Source organism: Panthera pardus, unplaced genomic scaffold (genome assembly GCF_024362965.1).
Source record: "Panthera pardus isolate Hobbes unplaced genomic scaffold, ASM2436296v1 HiC_scaffold_18, whole genome shotgun sequence".
Classification (NCBI taxonomy): domain Eukaryota; kingdom Metazoa; phylum Chordata; class Mammalia; order Carnivora; family Felidae; genus Panthera; species Panthera pardus.
Window position 1 is genome coordinate 5,954,908 of NW_026526743.1, and position 25,455 is coordinate 5,980,362.

A 25,455-nucleotide genomic window follows, 5' to 3' on the forward strand; every position below is an offset into this window, starting at 1 on the left:
CCAGGGGCTGAGAGGTTCTCTCCAAGGTGCTAGTCAAAGGTCAGTCCATTTGGGGGTGCCTGGGTGACTCAGTCGGTTAAGAGTCCGACTCTTGATTTCGACTCAGATCATGATCTCACAGTTGTGGGATTGAGCCCCACGTCGGGCTCTGTGCTGACAGCATGGAGTCTGCTTGGGATTCTCTCTCTCTGTCTCTGTCTCTGCCCCTCCCCTGCTCATGTGCTCATGCACTCTCTCTCCTAAATAATAAACTTGGAAAAAAGCTCAGTCCTTTGGAATGTGCTGGGTTTGAACACCCCAAACCTGCCAAGTTACAGGGGTGAATAGGATAAGGTTTTCAGTTATATTCTGTGGCCTCGTGTCAGAAATGAGAAATGTCTGCGGATACGATAAGTGTGTGGAATCTTTAGCCAAATGGCAGAGATCTCACAAAGGAGATAAACCTATGGTTGCAATGGATATTTGGAGGCTTGTCATAAGTCCACACTCATTTTTCATCAGATAAATCTCCTTAATGTGTATTTTGAGATAGAATGCCTTGAGCTCTTCCTCATCGCTATGTGAATGACTCAACTCATTTGAAGATGGTTTATGGACAGTATCACATTGTGCATATGACATCTAAGTCCACTGTCTCTGCTATCATCTTGTCTCAGAAGCAAGTTGCTAGGCCAGCACATGCTGAGGGCGGGGAGAGTTTTACAGAAGAGTATGAATACCAAAAGTTGGGAATCATTGAGGGCTTTCTTGGAGTCAGCCTGCCAGAAAAAATGATTTTCAGGTAAGAAAAAAAAAAAAAAAGAAGATTCTTTGCCAAGAGCTGCCGTGGTTTCCTGCTTCAACAGTGCTTGGACAGTACCTGCGGCTTGCCTACTCGCCTTTCTCAATAATATCCCTCTGAAAGCGGATGGTATTGGTTCTATGCTAGCGTTTCCCAAATTGACAAGTATTGCCACATTTGGCCTCTACTCCCATATTTGCTTGCCTCCAGAACACCTCCCCTCCCCTGTGATGTTCTTCCTTCATCATAAAGATCAGAAATAGAAGTTATCTCCTCTCCCCCAAAATTCCTTATGTCTTTTAAAAAATTTATTCATTTTGAGACAGAGGGCGTGAGTGCACATGTGGGGGAGGGGCAGAGAGAGAGGGAGTCCCAAACAGGCTCCACACTGTCAGCACAGAGCTCAATGTGGGGATTGAACTCACGAATCATGAGATCATGACCTGAGTGAGATCAAGAGTCAGACGCTTAACCTACTGAGCCGCCCAGGCGCCCCTCCTTCCTCTCTTATACTAGCTACGCTTGTACTGTTATACATACATATATATACATATATTTAACGTTTATTTATTTTTGAGAGAGAGAGAGAGAGACAGCACAAATGGGAGGGATATATAAAGAGAGAGACACAGAATCTGAAGCAGGCTACAGGCTCTGAGCTGTCAGCACAGAGCCTGAAGTGGGGCTCCAACCCATGAACTGTGAGGTCATGACTGAGCCGAAGTCGGATGCTTAACCAACTGAACTTAACCAACTGCCCCACTCTTGTACTATTTATCCGGTAGCCTGGCTATGTTTACTTTTTTCTCCCCTAAACTATGTTTTTTAGACCAATTTTAGATTTACAGGAAAAAAAATTGCATAGAGTTCCCATATATCCCACATCCAGTTTCTCTGTTACTAACATCTAACATTAATGTGGTACATTTGTTACAATGAATGAATCAATACTGTTACATTATTGTTAACTAAAGTCCATACTATGTTTTTTACCTAATGTCCCTTTCTGTTCTAGGATTCCATCTGGGATACCATATTACGTTTTGTTGTAATACCTCTTAGTCCCTTCTTGGCTATGACAGTCTCTCAGATGTTCCTTGCTTTTAATGACCATGACAGTTTTGAGAAGTGCTGGGCAGGTATTTTGTAAAATGTCCCTCTATTGGGATTGGCCTAATATTTTTTATTATTAGACAGGTGTTCTATGTTTTGGGGGAAGACCACAGAAGTAAAATATCATATCATGCCAAGGGGACATACTGTCAACATCCTTGAACCTAGATGAGATGTATTTGTCAGGTTTCTCCATTATAAGGTCATTCTTCCCTACTTCCCCCCGTCCCTGACCCTTTGTGTACTATGCTTTTTGGAAAGCAATCACTGTGCGTGATAGCCCGCAATTCCAGAGTAGAGAGTTAATGCTTTATGTCCTTGAAGGTGAGGTATCTACATAAATTATTTGGAATTCTGCATAGGAGATTTATCTGTTCTACCTTATTTGTTTAATCATTTATATCAGTATGGATTCCTGGACATTTATTTTATACCTTGGGTTATAATCCAGTACTAGTTTATTTTGTTCCTCAGATTTTTTCCAATTTTGGCCATTGAGATTGTTTTCAGTTGATTCCTGTGCCCCTTAAAATACCCCCATCACTGTGGATTTGTTGTTGTTGTCACTGAACACTCTCTATTTATCTATCTACCTATTTATTTATTTTTGAACTACAAGGTGCTCCAGACTCCACTTATATATATCCTCAGTCCTCCAGTCAGTCATTTCTCCAAGGAACCCTGGTTCATTTTATTGGAGAATGGTATTAGAAACCAAGATCTGGGTCCCAGGTGCCATGCAGTTATTTTGAATTTTCTGTAAATAAGAAACGCTCCCTCTTCAAAGCCAGACACATAGCATCTTCAAATCTTTTTGACTCTGATTTCTGCTTCCATTTTCACATCTCCTACTCTGACTCTGACCTTCCTGCCTTCCTCTTATAGAGTCCCTGTGATTATATTGGGCCCATCACATAGTCCAGGATTATTTCACCATCTTCAGATCCTCAACTTAATCACATCTGCAAAGTCCCTTTTGTCATATAAGGTAACATGTTCACAGGTTCTGGAGGGTAGGGCATGGGCATCTTTGGGGGCCATTATTCCTCTGCCATAGCTTTTTAATTCTTTAAATTTTATTTATTTTGAGAGAGAGAGTGTGGGAGTGGGGAGGAGCAAAGAGGGGGGGGACAGAGGATCCAAAGCGGGCTTTGCACTGACAGCAGCAAGCCTGGTGTGGGGCTCAAACTCAGGAACCAAGAGATCATGACCCGAGCCAAAGTCGGATGCTCAACCATCTGAACCACCCAGGTGCCCCTCTTACGAAATTTAAATAACTTGATGTTTGCAGAGCATTTAGAACTGTGCCTGGAGCATTGTGCAAGTGGTAGATTGAATTATCATTATCATCTTTTGTCCTAAGATGGTTTATGGTGGTCCAAAGCAACTGTTTTGGACTCTGTTCTTTGGAGACCACAGGTAGTTCATGACAATTAGCAAAATCAATTTGGTGGCTTAGAAAAGTGTCCATTCATTTCCTCTCCAAAATTGTTGAACAGATATTAAAAGAGGATGCATAGACTGAGTACTATCCCAATATTTAATGGTCAAATATTTTCATACACCCCCCCCCCCACATGCAACCATTTTGTGAGTAGAAAGAGGGGTCCACAGAAAAAGACCAGTTACTGGTGTTTTTTAAATTTCATTTTCTAAAATGACAAGTCATTTTAGGCCCCCAGCTATTTTCTGTAATCTGTGCCCTACTTGCCTTAGCACAATTCTTGCAGAACTTCCTAGGAGGTGTCTAGATTACAAAGAAATGCAAGAACCTTAGTAGTTAAGGCTTTTTAGGGAACAAAGGTAGTGTAAAAACTAAGTCTGTAGCCTAACCATTTAAGAGAAAGTCAGTGGTAAAAACAAAAACAAAACTCTTAAGTGCTGTTTCAAAAGTAAGCTAGGCCCTGAACCCTTTGCCCAAGATGATAAGGCCAAGAATCCAGTTTATGCTGGCTCTTGGAGCATGCACATCGCCCCTTCTCCATGTCTGGCATTTATTTCTGCTTCATTATAATGTTAAAATCTCAAGGCGCCTGGGTGACTCAGTTGGATAAGCAACTGACTTGATTTTGGGTCAGGTCATGATCCCAAGGGCCATGGGATCCAGCCCTGCAACAGGCTCTGCCCTGAGTTGGAGCCTGCTTAAGATTCTCTCTCCCTCTCTCTCTCTCTCTCTCTGTCTCTCCCTCTGTCCCACTCCCTTGTTTGAGCTTTAAAATACAAAAATATGTATTAAAAAAAATCTCTGCCTAAGGAAGAGCACAAACCTCATTGACATAACATACAATGTATGTATAGGCCAATTGCCTTAAGATGCAGGCATGACCTTATTTCCACCTCTACACAGGATGACAAAACTCCCCTTTCTGAATATTCATCCTAACCCTAAATAAAAGAAACTCACTCCTTGGGAATTCAGGGCTTTGGGAGTTAATCCCTGTAATCTCCGTATTTGCTGAAAATAAAACTTCCTTTGTGACAATTCCACTTGGAATTGCCTTTTTTTTTTTTTTTTTTTAAAGTGTATTTATTTCGAGCATGATAGGGGAGGGGCAGAGAGATGGGAAGAGAGAATCCCAAGCAGGCTCTGCGCCATCATCAGTGCAAAGCCCTGTGAGGGACTCCAACTCACAAATCACGAGATCAAAACCTGAGCGGAAGTCAGAGGCACAACCCACCGATCCACCCAAGCTCCCCTTGTGTAGTTTGTTATCTGTAACTCACCAAGGAGCAAATGCGCTAGTTCCGTAATAACTGGAGGTTTGGGGAATCAGTGCTTGTGGAATATCTGGGGGGAGATCATTGATGATGGGGCTTTATGTGAGAGGACATTCACGGAGAGGTCTGTGAAGGGATGCCTTGTTTTCCTCACACATGCCACAAATACGAACCACCTCCGTATGCCAGGCGGAGCGTGCCGCTCGGCTGGGTAAGTGGTGGTGCTCCGCTGATAGCAAGCAAGACCTAGTGACGGGTGGCTAGTTACAATCGCTTCCGCCCAAGCGGGACAGCTTTGGACTCCGGGCAAGGAAAAAGTGGTTTTACCAAAGCTGGCGCGCTTCCTAAAGCGGCTGCCTCCAAGGGCAAATAGGGGTGAGGGCGCGGCCATGTTGCCTCACAGGTGGAGGTGGGAAATCCGGCACCCAGACGTCCCCACGGGCTCTTCCACCCGCTGCTGCGCCTGCGCGTCAGGGGTACGGGGAGCCGAGCGGAAGTGCGGGGAGCCGAGCGGAAGTGCGGGGAGCCGAGCGGAAGTGCGGCGGGCGGGTAGCCGAAGGTGCACGAGGAGCTTCAGTCCTTGACTTTGGTCTGGTGGCCCAGCAGAACCCCCGGAAGCCCTGTGGTGAGGCCCGAGGTCTGAGCTCAGGACTGGGTGCTGAGGAGGAGGCTGGGTGGGCACAGTGACCCTGGGCTGGAAGGTCCCTGGGTGGTTTGATTCAGCGTCTGAGGTGGGTGAGAGATAGTGCCCCGGATGGGAGCGTGGTTTGTTGGAAGTTTTTGTGGGGGCGGGGTGTCTCATTGAGCCTGGGGGACAAGACATGTGATGATAAAGGCAGAATACCTTTTTCTAATTAATTCGTTTATTTTGAGAGAGAGAGAGAGAGAGAACGCCAGTCGGGAAGGGGCAGAGAGAGAGAAGAGAGAGCGAGAGAAAGAATCCCAAGCTGGCTCTGCCGTGTTAGCACGGAGCCCGATTTAGGGTTCGAACTCACAAACCGCCCCATAAAGGGAGAATTTCTGGCAGGGGGATGGAAGAGCTGTTTGACAGATGCTCGACCTGTACATTGCACGGTAAAATTTGCTTTATGTATATTAAACTACATCCTAAAAAGTTTTTCAAAAGGAATAAAGTAGGGGGCGCTTGGGTGGCTCAGTCACTTAAGTATGGGATTCTTGATTTCAGATCAGGTCATGATCTCACTGGTTGGTGAAGAGAGCCCATTTGGGGCCCTGTGCACGCTTGCGCGCCTGATGGCTCACACTCTCAAAATAAATAAACTTAAAAAAAAAAAAAAAGGAATAAAGTTCTGATACAAGGCACAGGCCAGATGCACCTCGAAAACATTGTGCTAAGTAAAGGTCATTTCCTACAGATGATAGATTTCTTTTATAGAAAATGTCCCGAGTGAGCAAAATGTATGGAAACAGAGTAAGTTCATGTTGCCCAGAGATGGGAGGGATAAGGCTACTTAGGGTGATGGCTGAGGGCTACAAGGTTTTTTGTTTTTGTTTTTTTTGTGGTGATTGAAATATTTAAAAAATGGTTGTGTTAATACGTGCACAGCTGTATGATAAAAAAACCACTGAAACCAGTGTGCACTGTGGGGTGCAGAGTGCGGTGTCTGGGTGGCTCAGTTGGTTAAGCATCCAACTTTGGCTCAGGTCATAATCTTGCAGTTTGTGAGTTTGAGCCCCATGTTGGGCTCTGTGCTCACAGCTCAGAGCCTGGAGCCTGCTTCGGATTCTGTGTCTTCCTCTCTCTCTGCTCTTTCCCCGCTTGCCCTCTGTCTCTCAAAAATAAATAAACATTAAAAAAATTAAAATCTTACAGGGGCGCCTGGGTGGCTCAGTCGGTTAAGCGGCCGGCTTCGCCCAGGTCATGATCTCGCGGTCCGTGGGTTCGAGCCCCGTGTCGGGCTCTGTGCTGACAGCTCAGAGCCTGGAGCCTGTTTCAGATTCTGTGTCTCCCTCTCTCTGACCCTCCCCCGTTCATGCTTTGTCTCTCTCTGTCTCAAAAATAAATAAACGCTAAAAAAAAAAAAAATAATAAATAAATTAAAAAAAAAAAAAAAAAAAATCTTACAAAGTAGTGGCTCCTGGGTGGCTCAGTTGGTTAAGCATTTGACTCTTGATCTCAGCTCAGACCTTGACCTCAGGGTCATAAGTTCAAGTCCCGCCTTGGGCTTCACATTGGGTATGGAGCCTACTTAAAAAAAGAAAAGAAAAATCTTACAAAATTCTGGGACATAAAACAAATCTAAACCAAGGAAAGAAATTACACAGTCTTTGACTGTAATGGGATGAAGCTAGAAGTCAGTAGCAAAAAGATATTAGGAAATTCTCCTAAATAATCTGAACTCAGAAAACACTTCTGAATAAACATGAGTCAAAGTGGAAGTCTTTAATCAGGTACCATCTTGAACTGATTTAATAAGTGGTACATGTCCAAGTTTGTGGGATGCAGCTAAAGCAGTGTTTACAGGCAAACAAAGCTTGAAATGCTTCTATGGATCTTGTGTAACTTTGCCAAACAACTTTATTAATTTTAGGAGCTCTTATTATTTATTTATTTTTCAAAGAAACCATCTATTTTCCATCAATTGTATTTCAATTTTGTTCCACAGATTGTACAGGAACAGCTTAAGACCACTCAGTGGTCATTACTACCCATTCGGTGGCCTGAACAGGGGGAGCCGCACCCCAGTCTTCAGTGGGGTGCTGAGCACTCCAGTCTTTGGTGGGGAATTGCTGAAAAGGCACAGAGGCACATGCCTGCCTGCAGAGCAGGTCTGGGACCACAGGTGGAGCAGCCATGAACTCAGGAGCCAGAGCAGTCCATTCACCCTGAAATTCTTCCTTGGTCAGTAGTTAAAACTATTTAAAAGTAAAAAAAATTATTTTTTTAATAATAATATTACTTATTTGTTTTTACATAAATATACATTTTATATAATAAAACCAAAAAAATTTATTTTTAAATTCCATCTAGTTTTCTATGTAAATGACCTTGTCATTTGTGAGGGAAGTGAACTTTACTTCTTTTCCAGAGGAGAGACCTTTTATTTCTTTTTCTTCCCTGACTAGCGCAACCAGAACAAGGTAGACTAGAAGTGGAGAGAAATCCTAATTTTAATCCTGATATGAGAGCAGAGCACTCAGTATTTCATTGTTAAATATAACCTTAGCTGTAGGAGTGCCTGGGTGGCTCAGTCGATTAAGCGACTCTTGATTTTGGCTCAGGTCATGATCTCATAGTTTTGTGAGTTTGAGCCCTGCATCAGGTTCTATGCTGGCAACGAGGAGCCTCCTTGGAATTCTCTCTTCCTCTCTCTCTGCCCCTCCCCCACTCACACTGTCTCTGTGTCTCTCAAAATAAATAAATAAACTTAAATATACAATGTTAGCTGTATGTTTTCATTGATTTTCTTTGTGAGGTTGAGGGTGAGGAAGTTCCCTTCTGTTACCAGTTTGCTGGGAGGTTTTTTTTTTTTCTTTTTCAGAAATGGATGCTGGCATTTGTCTAAAGCTTTTTGTATGTCTATTGAGATGATCATGGGACTCTTCATTTTAGTTTCTTAATGTGGTCAATTACATACATGGCTTGAGTTTTTTGTTTTTTTTTTTTTTAATTTTTTTTTTTTCAACGTATTTTATTTATTTTTGGGACAGAGAGAGACAGAGCATGAACGGGGGAGGGGCAGAGAGAGAGGGAGACACAGAATCGGAAACAGGCTCCAGGCTCCGAGCCATCAGCCCAGAGCCTGACGCGGGGCTCGAACTCACGGACCGCGAGATCGTGACCTGGCTGAAGTCGGACGCTTAACCGACTGTGCCACCCAGGCGCCCCGACATGGCTTGAGTTTTGAATGTTCTTCTAATCTTGAATTCCTACGATCAAGTACAGTAAAACCTTGGATTGCGAGTAACTTGTTCTGTGAGTGTTCTACAAGATGAGCAAATATTTCTAATAAACTTTAACTTGATAAACGAGCAATGTCTTGCAATACTACTAGTACTTGATGCCAAGTGTCACGTGATCACAATTCGTTCTTCTCTCTCTCTCTCTCTCTCTCCCTGCGGGATTGTGGGTGATTGTCAATGCAGTGTCACATTTCCGTGAAATCCTCAAGAGGAGGTAAAAGCAAGTGTCATTGGATAGGTTCCTTGTTAAAGTTGAACGAAAAGAAAAAGATTCCATTGAGCGAATAGATGGCAGTGATTCTGTTAGTGATGGTGAGAGTCGTTCTACACAATAACCGTTCTCTCGTCTCCCTCACACCGGCCATGAAAGTTTTCAAAGGTAAGTGCATGCTAATTTGTTTATATTTCTTTGTATTCTATATTTTCTTTACTGTTTTGTATTATATTACAGTATTGTAATCACGTTTATATGGATATTTTTGGGTTGTGGAACGAATCATCTGAATTTTATTATTTTTTAAGGGGAAATTCACTTTGATATCCAAGTGCTTTGGATTACAAGCATGTTTCTGGAACGAATTATGCTCGCAAACCAAGGTTTTACTGTACCCTGCATCAAAGATGTCTTTTATTTATTTATTTATTTTTTTTTTTAATTTTAATTTTTTAATATATGAAATTTACTGTCAAATTGGTTTCCATACAACACCCAGTGCTCATCCCAAAAGGTGCCCTCCTCAATACCCATCACCCACCCTCCCCTCCCTCCCACCCCCCATCAACCCTCAGTTTGTTCTCAGTTTTTAACAGTCTCTTATGCTTTGGCTCTCTCCCACTCTAACCTCTTTTTTTTTTTTTCCTTCCCCTCCCCCATGGGTTTCTGTTACGTTTCTCAGGATCCACATAAGAGTGAAACCATATGGTATCTGTCTTTCTCTGTATGGCTTATTTCACTTAGCATCACACTCTCCAGTTCCATCCACGTTGCTACAAAAGGCCATATTTCATTTTTTCTCATTGCCACATAGTATTCCATTGTGTATATAAACCACAATTTCTTTATCCATTCATCAGTTGTTGGACTGTCTTGTCTTTTAAAATACATTGTGGCATTTTATTTGCTAATGTTTGGTTAATGAGAGATGCTATAATCTATAGATTTCTTGTAATGGTTTTGGTGTCAGAGGAGTGCTAGATTCATAGAGTAAGTTGGGATATATCCCTTCCTCTTTAAATTTGGTTAGCGTTTGCTAGAATTGGTTTGAATCTCATTATTCCTCTCCCCACCTGGTCATGCAGTGGCATCTACATGCCCTGGGTCAGCCAGGATGTTCTCCCAGACCAGGCGAACATGATCTGAGGCCTCAGAGTCCCTGGTGGGACCACCCACACATGCCAAGTGACCCTTCCCTGACCTCTGTAGACTGAGGCCGGTTCTGAGATCTCAAAGGTTGCTGCAAGAGCAGAAGCCAGCCCAACCCCCACCTGACTTCACGTGGACACCCTGCAGAAATGTGACCAGAGAGTCCGATTGAAAGGAAGTGGAAGATCATAAATTCTGCATGTGGGGCCCCAGCGTCTGTGTTAGTAGATCCATAGGTGATTGGTCTGTACATTAAAGTTGGAGAAGCTATGCTTGGCAAAGTGGTTCTCAGCGCTGACGTCCTGTTGTGATCCCTGGGTAGTGTTGGGAACTACCATCGCCTGTGTGCCTCCTCTAGCGATTCTGTCATTTGGTCTTGGCAGGGCCCAGAATCAGCACTGGTTTAATAAAGTAGTCCAGGTGCAGGGTTCAATAAAGTAGCCCAGGTAATCCTACTGTGAAGCTCCCAAGGAGATAGGTTTCTGAGTAGTGAGTCCATACTGTAGTCTATGGGAGGTAAGGGGGGCCCTGCTCTCCATGGGCTTTTTAAAAAAGTGTTTTCTAGTTGTTATTTTTATTTTTGTTTTACAATCATAGGATAACACTTTGTGTATTATTTCGCAACTTGCTCATTTCACTTCAGAATCTATCATGTGATGTTTTCATACCAAATGGTTAATGGCTGTAATGCTTAGTCAGTCACTCTCCTCTGGTAGGCTCCAGGTTAGAGAGTGTTACAGAGAAAAACTCATACTAAAGTTAAACCTTAACTAGTCTGTAAGAAGCTACAGTTAGCGTAAAAATACAGCATGAAAGTAACTTTAACATTTCCGGCCACACGATCGCTAAGACCCAAACTGGGATTAGATACCCCACTATGCTTAGCCCTAAACATAGATAGTCTAACTGAACAAAACTATCTGCCAGAGAACTACTAGCAACAGCTTAAAACTCAAAGGACTTGGCGATGCTTTATATCCCTCTAGAGGAGCCTGTTCTATAATCGATAAACCCCGATACACCTCACCATCTCTTGCTAATTCAGCCTGTATACCACCATCTTCAGCAAACCCTAGAAAGGAAGAAAAGTAAGCACAAGTATCTTAACACAAAAAAGTTAGGTCAAGGTGTAGCCCATGAGATGGGAAGCAATGGGCTACATTTTCTATAACTAGAATACCCACGAAAATCCTTATGAAACTAAGGACTAAAGGAGGATTTAGTAGTAAATTTGAGAATAGAGAGCTCAATTGAATCAGGCCATGAAGTACGCACACACCGCCCGTCACCCTCCTCAAGTGACAAAACCCTTAAAGAAACCTATTCAAACCACTAAACCCACAAGAGGAGATAAGTCGTAACAAGGTAAGCATACTGGAAAGTGTGCTTGGATAAACAAGATGTAGCTTAAACAAAGCATCTGGCTTACACCCAGAAGATTTCATATTAAACTCACCATCTTGAGCCAAAGCTAGCCCAAACACCCATAAATTCAATTAACACTAGACAGTAAAATAAAACATTTAGTTACCCTTAAAAGTATAGGAGATAGAAATTTAACTTGGTGCTATAGAGAAAATACCGCAAGGGAAAGATGAAAGAAAAATTAAAAGCACTACACAGCAAAGATTACCCCTTGTACCTTTTGCACAATGAATTAGCTAGAACAACCTAACAAAGAGAACTTTAGCTAGGCCCCCTGAAACCAGACGAGTTACCCATGAATAATCTTTACGGGATGAACTCGTCTATGTTGCAAAATAGTGAGAAGAGTTGTGGGTAGAGATGAAAAGCCTACTGAGCCTGGTGATAGCTGGTTACCCAGAAGAGAATTTTAGTTCAACTTTAAACTTACCCCAAAAACTTCTTAAAATTCTAATGTAAGTTTAAAATATAATCTAAAAAGGTACAGCTTTTTAGAACTAGGATATAGCCTTTTTTAGAGAGTAAGCACAAACATAAACCATAGTTGGCTTAAAAGCAGCTATCAATTAAGAAAGCATTCAAGCTCAACAGTCAAAACACCTAATGTCAAAAAACGCAGCTAACTCCTAATTTAATACTGGGTTAATCTATTCAACGATAGAAGCAATAATGCTAATATGAGTAACAAGAAATACTTCTCCTTGCATAAGCTTATATCAGAGTGGATAACCACTGATAGTTAACAAGATAAATATAGCCTAACCATAAACTGAATATCAAACCAATTGTTAACCCAACACAGGCATGCAAATAAGGAAAGATTAAAAGAAGTAAAAGGAACTCAGCAAACACAAGCCCTGCCTGTTTACCAAAAACATCACCTCTAGCATTTCTAGTATTAGAGGCACTGTCTGCCTGGTGACATTAGTTAAACGGCTGCGGTATCCTGACCGTGCAAAGGTAGCATAATCACTTGTTCCCTAAATAGGGACTTGTACGAATGGCCACACGAGGGCTTTACTGTCTCTTACTTCCAATCTGTGAAATTGACCTTCCTGTGAAGAGGCGGGAATATTACAAGACGAGAAGACCCTATGGAGCTTTAATTAACTGACTCAAAGAGACCTTATCAATCAACCGACAGGGACAACAGACCTCTCTACATGAGTCAACAATTTAGGTTGGGGTGACCTCGGAGAAGAAAACAACCTCCGAGTGATTTACATCTAGACTAACCAGTCGAAAGCATCGCATCACTTATTGATCCAAAAACTTGATCAACGGAACAAGTTACCCTAGGGATAACAGCGCAATCCTATTTCAGAGTCCATATCAACAGTAGGGTTTACGACCTCGATGTTGGATCAGGACATCCCGATGGTGCAGCAGCTATCAAAGGTTCATTTGTTCGGGGCACCTGGGTGGCTCAGTCGGTTGGGCGTCCGACTTCAGCTCAGGTCACGATCTCGCGGTCCATGAGTTCGAGCCCCGCGTCGGGCTCTGGGCTGATGGCTCAGAGCCTGGAGCCTGCTTCCGATTCTGTGTCTCCCTCTCTCTCTGCCCCTCCCCCGTTCATGCTCTGTCTCTGTCTCAAAAGTAAATAAACGTTAAAAAAAATAAAAAAAAAAAAAGGTTCGTTTGTTCAACGATTAAAGTCCTACGTGATCTGAGTTCAGATCAGAGTAATCCAGGTCGGTTTCTATCTATTAAATAATTTCTCCCAGTACAAAAGGACAAGAGAAATAAGGCCCACTTTACCAAAGCGCCTTTAACCAAATAGATGATATAATCTTAATCTAGACAGTTTATTCAACAACATCACCCATAGAGCTCGGGTTTGTTAGGGTGGCAGAGCCCGGTAATTGCATAAAACTTAAACTTTTACTATCAGAGGTTCAATTCCTCTTCCTAACAATATGTTCATAATCAACATCCTCTCACTAATTATCCCCATTCTCCTTGCCGTAGCCTTCCTAACCCTAGTTGAATGCAAAGTACTAAGATATATACAACTCCGCAAAGGACCAAACATTGTAGGACCATACAGCCCGCTCCAACCTATTGCAGACGCCGTAAAACTCTTCACTAAAGAACCTCTCCGACCCCTTACATCTTCCATATTCATATTCATCATAGCACCCATCCTAGCCCTCACGCTAGACCTCACCATGTGAATCCCCTTACCCATACCATATCCACTTATTAACATAAATCTAGGAGTACTATTTATGCTAACTATATCAAGCCTCGCCATCTACTCTATCCTATGATCAGGATGAGCTTCAAATTCCAAATACTCCCTAATTGGAGCCCTAACTGTAGCCCAATCTCATACGAAGTCACACTCGTCATTATTTTCCTATCAGTACTGCTAAAATAAATGGATCCTTTACACTAGTCACACTAATTACCACCCAAGAGTACATCTGACTATTCCTGCATGACCTCTAGCCATAATATCATTCATCTCAACACTAGCAGAAACCAACCAAGCTCTATTCGACCTAACAGAAGGGGAATCAGAACTGTTTTCAGGGGAATCTCAGTTTTCCCCTACAATAAGCAATAAACAGCCTTATGCACCTGCCCTTATGTGGAGAGGTGCTTTGGGTATAATGCACTAGAGCCCAGATGTGGGATTGCTATGGTCTGTGTCTTTCCCAAATTGGGGGTAAAATACATGTATCATAACATTGACCCTTTGAACCACTTTAAGGGTGCAATGCTGTGGCATGTAGTCTATTCATAACACTGTGCCACCATCACCATTATCTTGGTCCATGACATTTCCATCACTGCAAAAGGACCTCCCATACTCATTAATCAGTTCACTCCTATTCCCTCCTTCCCCAACCATGGGAACTACTAATATGCTTTCTATCTCTATGAATGTGACTGTTATGTATATTTCTTATAAATGGAGTCCCATAAAATGTGGCCTTTTATTTCTGGCTTCTTTCCCTTCGCATACGGTTTTCCAGATTCATCCACGTTGTACTGTTTATAAGTCTTTTATTCCTTTTTATAGCTGAAAAAGTTTCTCATTGTATGTTTATGCGATGTTTTCTTTCCACCTTTGGCTATTATAAATAATGCTGCTGTGAACTTTCTTGTAAACTTTTTGTTTCAATATCTTTTTCAGCTCTTTTGTTCATGGAGGTATAATTGACATATACTGTTATATTAGTTTCAAGTTTATAACATAATGATTTGATATTTGTATATATTGCAAAATGATCGCCACAGTAAGTCTAGTTAACATCTGTCATCATATTGTTTACAAATTTTGTTGTGTGTGATGAGAACTTCTAAGATCTACTCTTAGGCACTTTTAAATGTGCAGTATATTATTATTAACCATAATTACCATGCTGTACATTACATCTCTATGTCTTAATTATTTTATACCTGGACGTTTGTATCTTTGATGTCCTTCACCTCTTTCTTTCTTTCTTTCTTTCTTTCTTTCTTTCTTTCTTTCTTTCTTTCTTTCTTTCTTTCTTTCTATTTTAGAGAGAGAGAGCAAGCAGGGAAGAGGGGCAGAGGGAGAGAGAGAGAGAGAGAGGGAGAATCTTAAGTAGGTTCCATGCTCAGTGGAGTGGGACCCGATGTGGGGCTTAATCCCATGACCCTGGGATCATGACCTGAGCCGAAATCAAGAGTCGGATGCTCAAAGGATTGAGCCACCCAGGCAACCCTCACCCCTTTATTTCTTTAGGGTACATTTCTAAGGGTGGAATTGTTTGGTCACATTTAACTTACAGAATAACCCCAGTGGCTGCCCCATTTTCCATCCCCACCACTAATGTATGAGGGTTCCAATTTCTTCACATCCTCACCAAAATGTCTTATTTTTAAGGTTTCTTTTTTTTCATTTTTTAAAGTTTTTCATTTATTTAAGGAATTTCTATACCAAACATGGGTCTCGAACTTATGACCCTAAGATCAGGAGTTGCATATTCCTCTGACTGAGCCAGCCAGGGACCCTTAAGGTTTTGTTTTATAGAATACCAATTGTGGTGGGTTTAAGTGGTATTCACTGTGGATTGTTAGTGCCTTTTTTTTAAATTATGGTAAAATATACATAACTTAAAATTTACCACTTTGATACTTTTTATAAAGTAAGCTCTATGCCCAACATATGACTGTAAGTCCTAAACCTCAGATCAAGAGTTGCACACTCTGGGGCGCCTGGGTGGCGCAGTCGGTTAAGCGTCCGACTTCAGCCAGGTCACGATCTCGCGGTCTGTGAGTTCGAGCCCCGCGTCAGGCTCTGGGCTGATGGCTCGGAGCCTGGAGCCTGTTTCCGATTCTGTGTCTCCCTCTCTCTCTGCCCCTCCCCCGTTCATGCTCTGTCTCTCTCTGTCCCAAAAATAAATAAAAAATGTTGAAAAAAAAAAAATTAAAAAAAAAAAAAAAAAAAAAGAGTTGCACACTCTACCTACTGAGCCAGCCAGACCCTCACCATTTTTATCATTTACAAGTATACAGTGACAATAAGTACATTCCCATTATTTAATGTGCAGCTGTCATCACTATCCATTTATGGACCTTTTCCCACATCTCAGCCCTAAAACTCTATACCCATCAAACAATAACTTCCCATTTTCCCTCCCCCTAGTTCCTGACAACCATGATTTTACTTTGTATGAACTTGACCTCTCCAGGTACTTCATTTAAGTGGAATCATCCAGTATTTGTGCTTTGCGTCTGACTTCTTAGATGTAGCATAATGTCCTCTGAGTTCATCCAGGTTGTAACCTATATCAGAATTTTGTTCTTTTATAAAGCTGAATAATACTCGAGTGTGTGTGTGTGTGTGTGTGTGTACACACCATATTTTGTTCATTCGTCGATAGACATTTGGTTTATTTCCATGTTTTGGCTATTGTGAATAATGCTGCTTTGAGCATTGGTGTAAAATATGCTTGAATTCCTGCTTTCCATTCTTTTGGGTATATACCCAGAAATGAAATTGCTGGATCACGTGGTAATTTTATGCTTAATTTTGTGAGGAGCTGCCGTGCTATTTTCTATAGCAGCTGCACCATTTTACATTTCCACAAACAGTGCTCATGTGTTCAAATTTCCCTATGTTCTCACCAGAACTTTTTTTTTTTTTGCTTTTGTAAGTAGCAATTCTAATGGGTATAGCTCATTGTTGTTTTGATTTGCATTTCCTTGGTGACTAATGGCATTGAGTGTCATTTCATGTGCTTGTTGGCCATCTGTGTACTGTTTTAGAGAAATACCTGTTTAATCCTGTAGCCATTGAAAAAAATCTTCTAATGTTTATTTATTTTTGAAAGAGAGAGAAAGAGCGAGCATCAGAGGGGCAGAGAGAGAGGGAGACACAGAATCTGAGGCAGGCTCCAGGCTCTGAGCTGTCAGCACAGAGCCCGACCCAGGGCTCAAATCCATGGACCACGAGATCATGACTTGAACCAAAGTCAGACACTTAACCGACTGAGCCACCCAGGCACCCCTAGCCATTTATAAATTGTGTTTCTGTTTTGTTGTTCAGTTATAAGAGTTCTTTATATTTTGGATACTACCCTCTGATCAGATATATGATTGGCAAGTGTTTTCTTTCTTCCTGTTGGGTGTCTTTTCACTCTCTTGATAGTATTTTTGATGTACAAAGGTTTTTAATCATGATGAAGTGCAGTTTATATAGGTTTTCTTCTGTGTCTTGTGCTTTTGCTGTCATGTCTATGAAACCACGATCAAATCTGAAATCATCACGATGGACCTTTATATTTTCTTTTGACGTTCATAGATTTAGCTCTTATTTTATTTATTTATTTATTTATTTATTTATTTTTCAACGTTTTTTATTTATTTTTGGGACAGAGAGAGACAGAGCATGAACAGGGGAGGGGCAGAGAGAGAGGGAGACACAGAATCGGAAACAGGCTCCAGGCCCCGAGCCATCAGCCCAGAGCCCGACGCGGGGCTCGAACTCACGGACCGCGAGATCGTGACCTGGCTGAAGTCGGACGCTTAACCGACTGCGCCACCCAGGCGCCCCTAGATTTAGCTCTTATATTTTACAATGTTTGCCCATCACCTCTCCATTGCCATTATTCCCTTTGTTACCATTACACCCTGTATACCTTTTCCACCCAGATCCTAATAACTAACTCTCTTACTCTTAACTTCCCTGCACACTTAATCCCCTCATCATCTTAAACCTGGCCTTGCACTTTAACTCTTGAGTAGCATTGAACACCCTTTTGCCTTTTATCCTCTTCCTGCGTGTTGTCTGTACCCCACACCTCCAGGTCCTCACATCACTCTGCTATCCTGTTCTCCCACTTCCTGTGTGCCTCCTTCTTATCCTACCATATCACATACCCACATGCTGTCACTTTCCAAACTCTACAGTTGTAAACATTAGCCACTGATTGTTTCCAATGAATGCCCACAGGTAGGAGTGTTCGCAGAGATCAGATCAAAGATCTGAGATCAGAGATCCGCGTCAGATCAAAGAGAGACAAACCATGAGATGTATATTTCCAGCAAGCTAACAGATAAGTTAAACAGTGAAAATTTTCTGGGGTTGGGCTTTTGAGGGGTTCCAGAGACATTCTTGCCCCCTCCAGTGGCTGCTGGTTTGCTGATTTTCAGTGTTACTCTAGTTGCTAGGTGGTTGTTTTTCAAGACTACCGTGGAGCTGAAGAGATGAGGTTAGGGTTTGGACAAGTTACCGTGCCAGAAACCTCAGTGTGGTTTGATGGTGGATTTAATCAGCTGGTCAGCAAGGGGGAGATGATTAGCTTCTAACCAGGGCCTCCCAACTGGGAGGCTCAAGACAGCACACAAAAAATTATATCAGTATCCCCACGGTTCAGCATAGCTGATTTGAACCTTGGGGAGCCAACTTGATCTCTCTGCTCATCTCTGGACATCCATTTATTTCACTTCTTTTCTCCCATCGTGAAAACATTGTGCTTGGGGTAACTCTGTCTATTCTACACATGACCCAGATATCAGCGGGGGTCTAACTTCATCCTTTGGAGATCTCGAGTTTTACCTGACCAGTTCTATAACCTTGAAAGGCTAAAGGTTTCCCAGGAATTTGTGCTTATTTCCAGGAGTTTACATTATCAGGATCTTCTGTGTTCTCACCTCAACCTTCCCCATAAATGTAGACAGTGCTGTGTATAAGGACAGGCATCAAAGTGAAGGCTCCAGTGAACATTCCCAAAAGAATCCACTTACACAGAAAAACATCTGTGACCTGTGTGGATTTTAAAAAGACATTGTAAAAATGAGAGAAAGGTACTATGGTACACTATGGCAAAGAATTGATACCTTGTAACTGAAAAAAATGTTAATGTTTATTCATTTTTGAGAGACAGAGACACAGCGTGAGTGGGAGAGGGGCAGTGAGAGAGGGAGACACAGAAGCAGAGGCCGTCAGCATAGAGCCTGACACAGGGCTCGAACCCATGAACTGCAAGATCATGACCTGAGGTGAAGTTGGGCGCTTGACCAGCTGAGCCACCCAGGCGCTCAGTATCATCTTTTAGTAGTTGTTTTTCTTCCATGGTCCTTCCGGGCTGCTCTGCCCAGGAGGTGTCTTGGTCTTTGCCCTCTTCCTATGGAGTGCTGGTCCTGCTCTTCTCTCTGCCATGTCATCAGCCTGCCCAAACAACCTACATTCTTCTACATTTGGATAGGGATCAGTTGGCTCTTTCAAGTCTCTGTCCTGACCTGAACACCTAAATTTATTGTGATTTAGAGAGTAGGTGAGCTTTTGCTTTAGTATAATCCAACTTTTAAACAGTTCTATGTATTTATCTTCTATCATCTATGTGTTTCTCTCTGGATCTGTCTTTTGTTTGTTTTGGGTGACAGCTATGGTTATTTCAGGAATAGTGAGTGTTTGAGATTAGCCTGCAACTCATTTTTATTCCATTCCATTTTGTACATATAGAGGCACTGTGAGCAGGGGAGAGGGTACAGAGAGAGGGAAAGAGAATCTTAAATAGGTTCCAAGCTCAGCACAGAGCCTGACATGAGCCTCGATCCTATGACGCTGGGATCATCACCCGAGCCAAAATCAAGTGTTGGACACTCAACTGACTGAGCCACCCAGGCACCCCTGGCCTGTAACTCTTATAGCTACTGGCAAAAAATGTGAGATTTACAGATGAAAACAAAACATTTTATTGCTCAAGGCACAGCAGGCAGCATGAACATCCTGATAGCAAGTTTCTCTTGGCTCCCTTGTCCTGACCTTATTCCAATCATGGTGATGCTGAGGGGCCCAGATGAGTGCTACACATGCAGTGTGTTTGCATCACAACCGTGGAGGCCTGAGTACAGCAAAATGAGATCTTTTAAAGAGAACTGCTAACACACCTGTTGTACTCTTTTCCATGAGGAAGACATTATCTTTGTTCCCTGTACAGCAAATAAGTCAGCCTAATGTTCCAGAGAGTGACACGGTCCCTGTCTTCCAAGGACCTTTTCTAAACACACATAAGGAAACGGTCTAGAAGAAAAGCTGTCCATGCTTCTGTTCATAAGACATGAACATAATGAGAAACCCATGGTAGACCTGTCTTCCCACAATATCCAGCAGTCATTTCTGGACTGTATTAGCTCCTGGCAGAATTTCCCATGAATTTATCACTCGTTCAAGTGCTCTGATTAATCAGGACAAGGCTGTTGCCAACATTGAGGCTGGAGTTCTCTGTTGTCCAGCAAGAGAGTGGATGCAGAATTGAATATGAGAGAGGCTAATGTCAGGGAAGAGACAACAGCCCTGAGTAAGGGTCTTTGCTCCATATTTATTGGGATCAAAGGACTTACAAACGTGACGGACATGCAGAAAGAGACAATAAAACAGTGATCATTAACTCGTGTGTGTGAGAGAAAGGGGGTTTTGAAGGTATTTGGTGTTAGGAGTTAGGGTCAAGACAAATCAAAGTCCTGGCATTGAGTAGACAGGCCGTTTATTGCAGGCACCAGGCACCTTGTCTGTTTATCTTATTTTTTCTAGGGGCTAAGATAGGGCATGCTACCTCAGGGTGAACAAGGCATTTTTCTCGCTAATTAGCTCTGCTGCAGTGGCTTTCTGCCTATTCCTGGTCTCAGATGCTTTTGTCCTGTGACAGTGGCTTCCTCTCTCTGCTTTGTTCTATGCTGGGGGCACTTTTGCCCTCTGGTGGCTTTCCATCCTAAGCCTTGTTAACCCATTGTTGCAAGCTCAGAGAATTCTTAAACTTATTCGCCACATGAGGCTACCCTGATTCATTCACCTTGACTATGCTTATGTAGTGTCCACATTCAGGCATCTGAGGATCCCAAATACTTATAGGCTCCACCTTAGAAAGATATGTGTCTTCTCTTTAGGATTCTGTATTGACTTTTTGTGTCTGATGAGAATAAACAATTGAGTTTTATCCAAAAACATAGCATTTACATTTTTCTGGTAAGAGTAGGGGATTTTGTGTTTCTTACCCTCACAAAGCAGATGCCGGTTATAGTAGGAACTCGTCTCATAAGCAGAAAGGGGCTGACAGTTGGAAAACATATAGAAGTTAGGGCAGAGGTGTTTATTAACCACCATGTGGGATTATAAATAAAAGCAATATAAACATGAGAGATAGAGGATATGATGTAAAAAGACACAAAGGTGCTCACCAGGATGTGGGTGCTCTGGGTGGCTCTGGACTTAGCAGAGGATCTGGGGGAGACATTAGTGCTTCGAATGTGCTGGACCCGCTGCTTATGTCTGTGCAGGAAGAAAATCATGGAGTCACTGGCCCAGATTGTGAGCCCACACAAGGAAGCTTCAGGAAATACTATCAACACTGCATATACGGAAACTGTGATTGTCTCATGATTGAATGTAGAACAGTATCCAAAATCCCTTTTCTTTGTGATGTTCTGCTCCTCCGTTTCGCAGACACATACAACGCATACAGAAGAATGATAAAATTTGCTATCAGGCACATGATCCAACAGAGGGAAATGGAGAAGCCAATGTACTTTGGGGCTTTGACTTTAAGCTCCTTCAAACAGGAGTTCATGGGGCTGATCATGATGGTCTCGAAGACACTCAAGAGGCAGGTGCTGCTAGTGAACACCCTCCTGCCCACTTTCTGAACTTATGAAAGAAGTTTACATCCCAAATAATCGAAGAAATATTTCAATCCCAGAGCTGCCAATGCATGGGCAGCTCCTTTAGAGAGAATGCCCAAGGAGTTGGATACAATCAGGTGCTTCAGAACCAATTCTGTGGGTCTCAACCTGCCTTCAGTGTAGTAATAGATAATGGTGAAGAAGAGAGACATTGCCCAGGATTCCAACTATTGTCTGTGATAAGAATAGTATTACTATTGCCAAATCCCTAGAAGCTATTTTGCCATTCAACACATTTTCCTTTATATTAGAGCAACAGTCATTCTTGTGAACAAAAAGACTCATTGAAAATGTTGACAACAAGAGCAGCTTTGGTGGTTTGCTCCTGTGGGATTGCCAGAGACTTAAAGAGGCAGGAGGAGATGGAGAGAAGTACCAGGTTATTCCATGGAAAAGTCAGCTTAGTATATGCTTGATACAACATTTTCAGAAAACTGAAATTTGCTATCTACATTGGAAAAAGCACAATGTGAATCATTAGATACATCATGGGATAAATCAATTCTGAATCTATTACGGATTTAAATATTAAAGAGAAAATGTGAAGCCTGTCATTACTTGAGCTGATCAGAATGGCTGGAGATGCTTAGGAGGCCAGTGGTGCCATTGGAAACGCTCTGTCAACATTGCGTGGATAGAAAACAAAGTTACATTCCGAAGCATTGAGGAAGTGTTTCGCTGTTTTTGTCTTCGAACACCTTTAAGGAGAATGGTCAGAAAGTGGGTGCCAACAGGTACTTGCAGATCAGAACCATGGACCTGAATCTGTAATGAAGGTAGAAAAGGAAAAGATGGCAGTAAGGAAGAGAGAAAGTGCCTGGAATCCCTGTATGGTCTGTACTAAGTGGACCATTCCTATTGGCAAATGCTTTGATGCCAATCAGTCAGTTCCCAGTGACTGATCATCATCTTGAGAGCTTGAAGAGCCTGCCTGAGCACTCGTCGTGTGGACAATATTAATCATATCAAATAAAGTCCAAGATTTTCATTGAGAAATAATTAAGTCTTTGTGGTTATTGTTAAGGAGATTCCAAGAGTTCAAATTAAAATATTTATACAGCATTACTTTGCATGAATCGTCCTATCATGCTGTACCTCTGGTATTTTGGTAGGTCTTAATATCTGAATGAGGTACGCGTTGGCATTGCATAATTTTCATTGTACAGAAAATGAGAATTTTGGTACACAGAGGTTGAGCAATCGAGCAATCTGTCTAAATTCACCCCAGAGTGGGGACCAGAAGTTGACAGTGAAGTTTTCATAGACTGTGCTCTGACCACTGTGGTCCACTAACCAACTATGTCAGCTGTGCCTTGACATAATTCACCTCTCTCTTTAGGTTTAGACCTTGATATTGTAGTTTACATCGTTGGGAGTTTTGTTTGTAACAGGCTTCCATTTCTATTTAATTACTTGTTGTATAATTCAGTGTGACATATGAATGAAGTTTTGAGGATTCCACTAAAACACAGATCCATTAATCACAGCATCATCCTAAAGTAACCTGCCCTTGCACAAGTTGGATTTTATCAACACAAGACTGTGTCACTCTTAACTTTGGCAGCAGAAAGCCTTGTTTGCTGTCCTGCTGGAGCACAGATACAATGGACATTAGGGAACAATGTCACTTTGTTCCTAAATCACGATGCATGAAACACTAATATGTGATAAAACATGGCAGGCCAGACGCCAAATAATTACTTATTTCAGATCACATACTCCGTAGTTTTTTAATGCACAAGTTAGTGTAACTATTAGCTATGGGGCAGAATTTGTGCAGTGCGGTAAACTACAAGAGACATACATAACATGGAATGTGACATTTATGCACAGTAGAAGTTGATCATAGTGAAGTGAGTAGTGAGCTTGGGATTGAGGTTAGAATATAGTTAAATCAGGGGCGCCTGGGTGGCGCAGTCGGTTAAGCGTCCGACTTCAGCCAGGTCACGATCTCGCGGTCCGTGAGTTCGAGCCCCGCGTCAGGCTCTGGGCTGATGGCTCGGAGCCTGGAGCCTGTTTCCGATTCTGTGTCTCCCTCTCTCTCTGCCCCTCCCCCGTTCATGCTCTGTCTCTCTCTGTCCCAAAAATAAATAAAAAATGTTGAAAAAAAAATTAAAAAAAAAAAAAAAAAAAAAGAATATAGTTAAATCAGAGAGAATAATATACATGCATTAGGTCCTCCCAAGTGTTTTCTGAAACCATAATGAGTGAGTTCACTTTTCCCCAAATGCTGCTTCCCTAACTTGAAGCAGGAAAGCAGTCTCATGGTAACCTTTAGAGCACCGAAAGTGCACATGTTTTCAGTAGAGACACAATAACTGTTTCAAGTGTCTCACAAACCCAGAACTAGAGTTTTACAACACACTTTCTTTATTCCAGAAATAAATTCAGATACATGGTTTCTGCACAAAGTGAGGTTATTCTGATAGTTCTGTTGTACTTTTTATTATAAGCATGAAGGCATTATAGGTACATCTCTCATAATACAGTGAATGTAGCCCATGGTTTTTGTAAGGGAATGTGAACAGCACATCAATTTCTTAACTACAGTGTTTGAGCAGCTATGAAAACCCATTTTATTATCACTAGTATCATTCACCAACGATCATTCTTGGTAAGAATTTCATTATATTAGGAGGGATCAGGAATGGGTGTAGGGACTAGGACACCCATGTCTTTACTTTCTCAGTTCCTTACTGAGGAAATTATTCCTCCCCCTCCTCTAGATCAGCCATTGGATCTGTTTCTACCCCAGAAGAATCCTTTTGGTTACACAAGTACTTATTCAGATTTCATTTCCTAAGAACTCTGCCTCTTAGACTGAAATACAAATATTCACTGGAATATTTCCTGTTGTCAGGACAGTTGGTTCTGTGTGGAGGTCACGACAGCCAGTTCATGTCTGCAAGAGGCAGCCAGACTCAGACAAAGGTTTGTGAATTTGTGACCTCACCTCCCCTGGAAGTGCAATGACCATTTCTCCTATAGACACAGTTACAGTTCAGACTTGTGGAGCTGAGAATCTTCATGAAAAAACATTTTCCCAGTTGGTACTTACCAGGACCAATTAAAAGTTCCTTCTGAATATCTTCAAATCGACCCTTTTATTTTTTCATGATCTCTAAAGGCTGACAGGTTCTCCTAGGAAAGAGAGAGGAAATCCTGAGGTCTGACTCACGGGAGACAGCAGAACAGGTGTATCTCACTGGATTCACTGCTTCCTGCAGAAGTTCTCTACCCCAAATCAAATTGAGTGGTAGTCTTCAACCCCTGAGCTGCATCATTTTTGAAGTATTCAAGATAAATGATTTCAGAGAAAGTAACTGAAAACAGTGTCCAGTGACAGAAGAGTAAAAGCGAAAACTTGACATGAGTCATTTATCTTAGAAATGATTGGACTCATTAGTAGAGCTAAATACAAGTTGCCTTGGAAATGATGATAGAGAAATTTTATGGAAAAATAGTGTCTCAATCCCAACTGTGTGAGGAAGTCCAAACAAACCAACAATCCATCAAGACAGATGTCCATGAAATGTCTGTCACAAGTGAAAGAACCAGTTTAACAGGCAGATTGTACCATTCTTTGAACGATCAGAGAAGCCAGTGCTACTTCCTTAGTTCAGCTGCAGTGAATGGTTAGCAGAGTTCTCTAGACTTACGCTGAAATTTCGTTAGGGAGCATTCACTGAGTATGTAATGAGTGAAGAAACCTAAAGTTAAGAGCCAAAATAGATTCTTGAGGCTTTCCAATAGAGAAGTCACCGTTTGGCCTATGTCTACCATCCCTTCCCCCTGAGCATTTTATTCCAGCTGAGAAGTTAGAGGGACCACGGTCCACACAAGACCACACTCACAGCTGACACCAGCAGCAGGTTTGGAGGTTCCCCAAACCTCACTCAGTTTCCGTAGGTCTCTAGAGGGACTCACAGAACTCATCGAGAACATTCTCCTCACTGTTGTGGTTTATTACAGG

At 42.0% G+C, this 25,455-nt stretch overlaps 1 long non-coding RNA gene and 1 pseudogene across 1 annotated transcript; one reads left to right on the forward strand and one right to left on the reverse strand.

Annotated features, from left to right (window-relative positions):
* The first annotated feature begins 11,767 nt into the window (after positions 1-11,767).
* LOC109252930 (uncharacterized) lies at positions 11,768-13,485 on the forward strand. Its single transcript, XR_002074172.2, has 2 exons — positions 11,768-12,722; positions 12,957-13,485. It is a non-coding gene; the product is annotated as an uncharacterized LOC109252930 (long non-coding RNA).
* Positions 13,486-13,819: 334 nt separating this feature from the next.
* On the reverse strand, positions 13,820-24,459 carry LOC109252921 (vomeronasal type-1 receptor 4-like; annotated as a pseudogene).
* Positions 24,460-25,455: the final 996 nt, after the last annotated feature.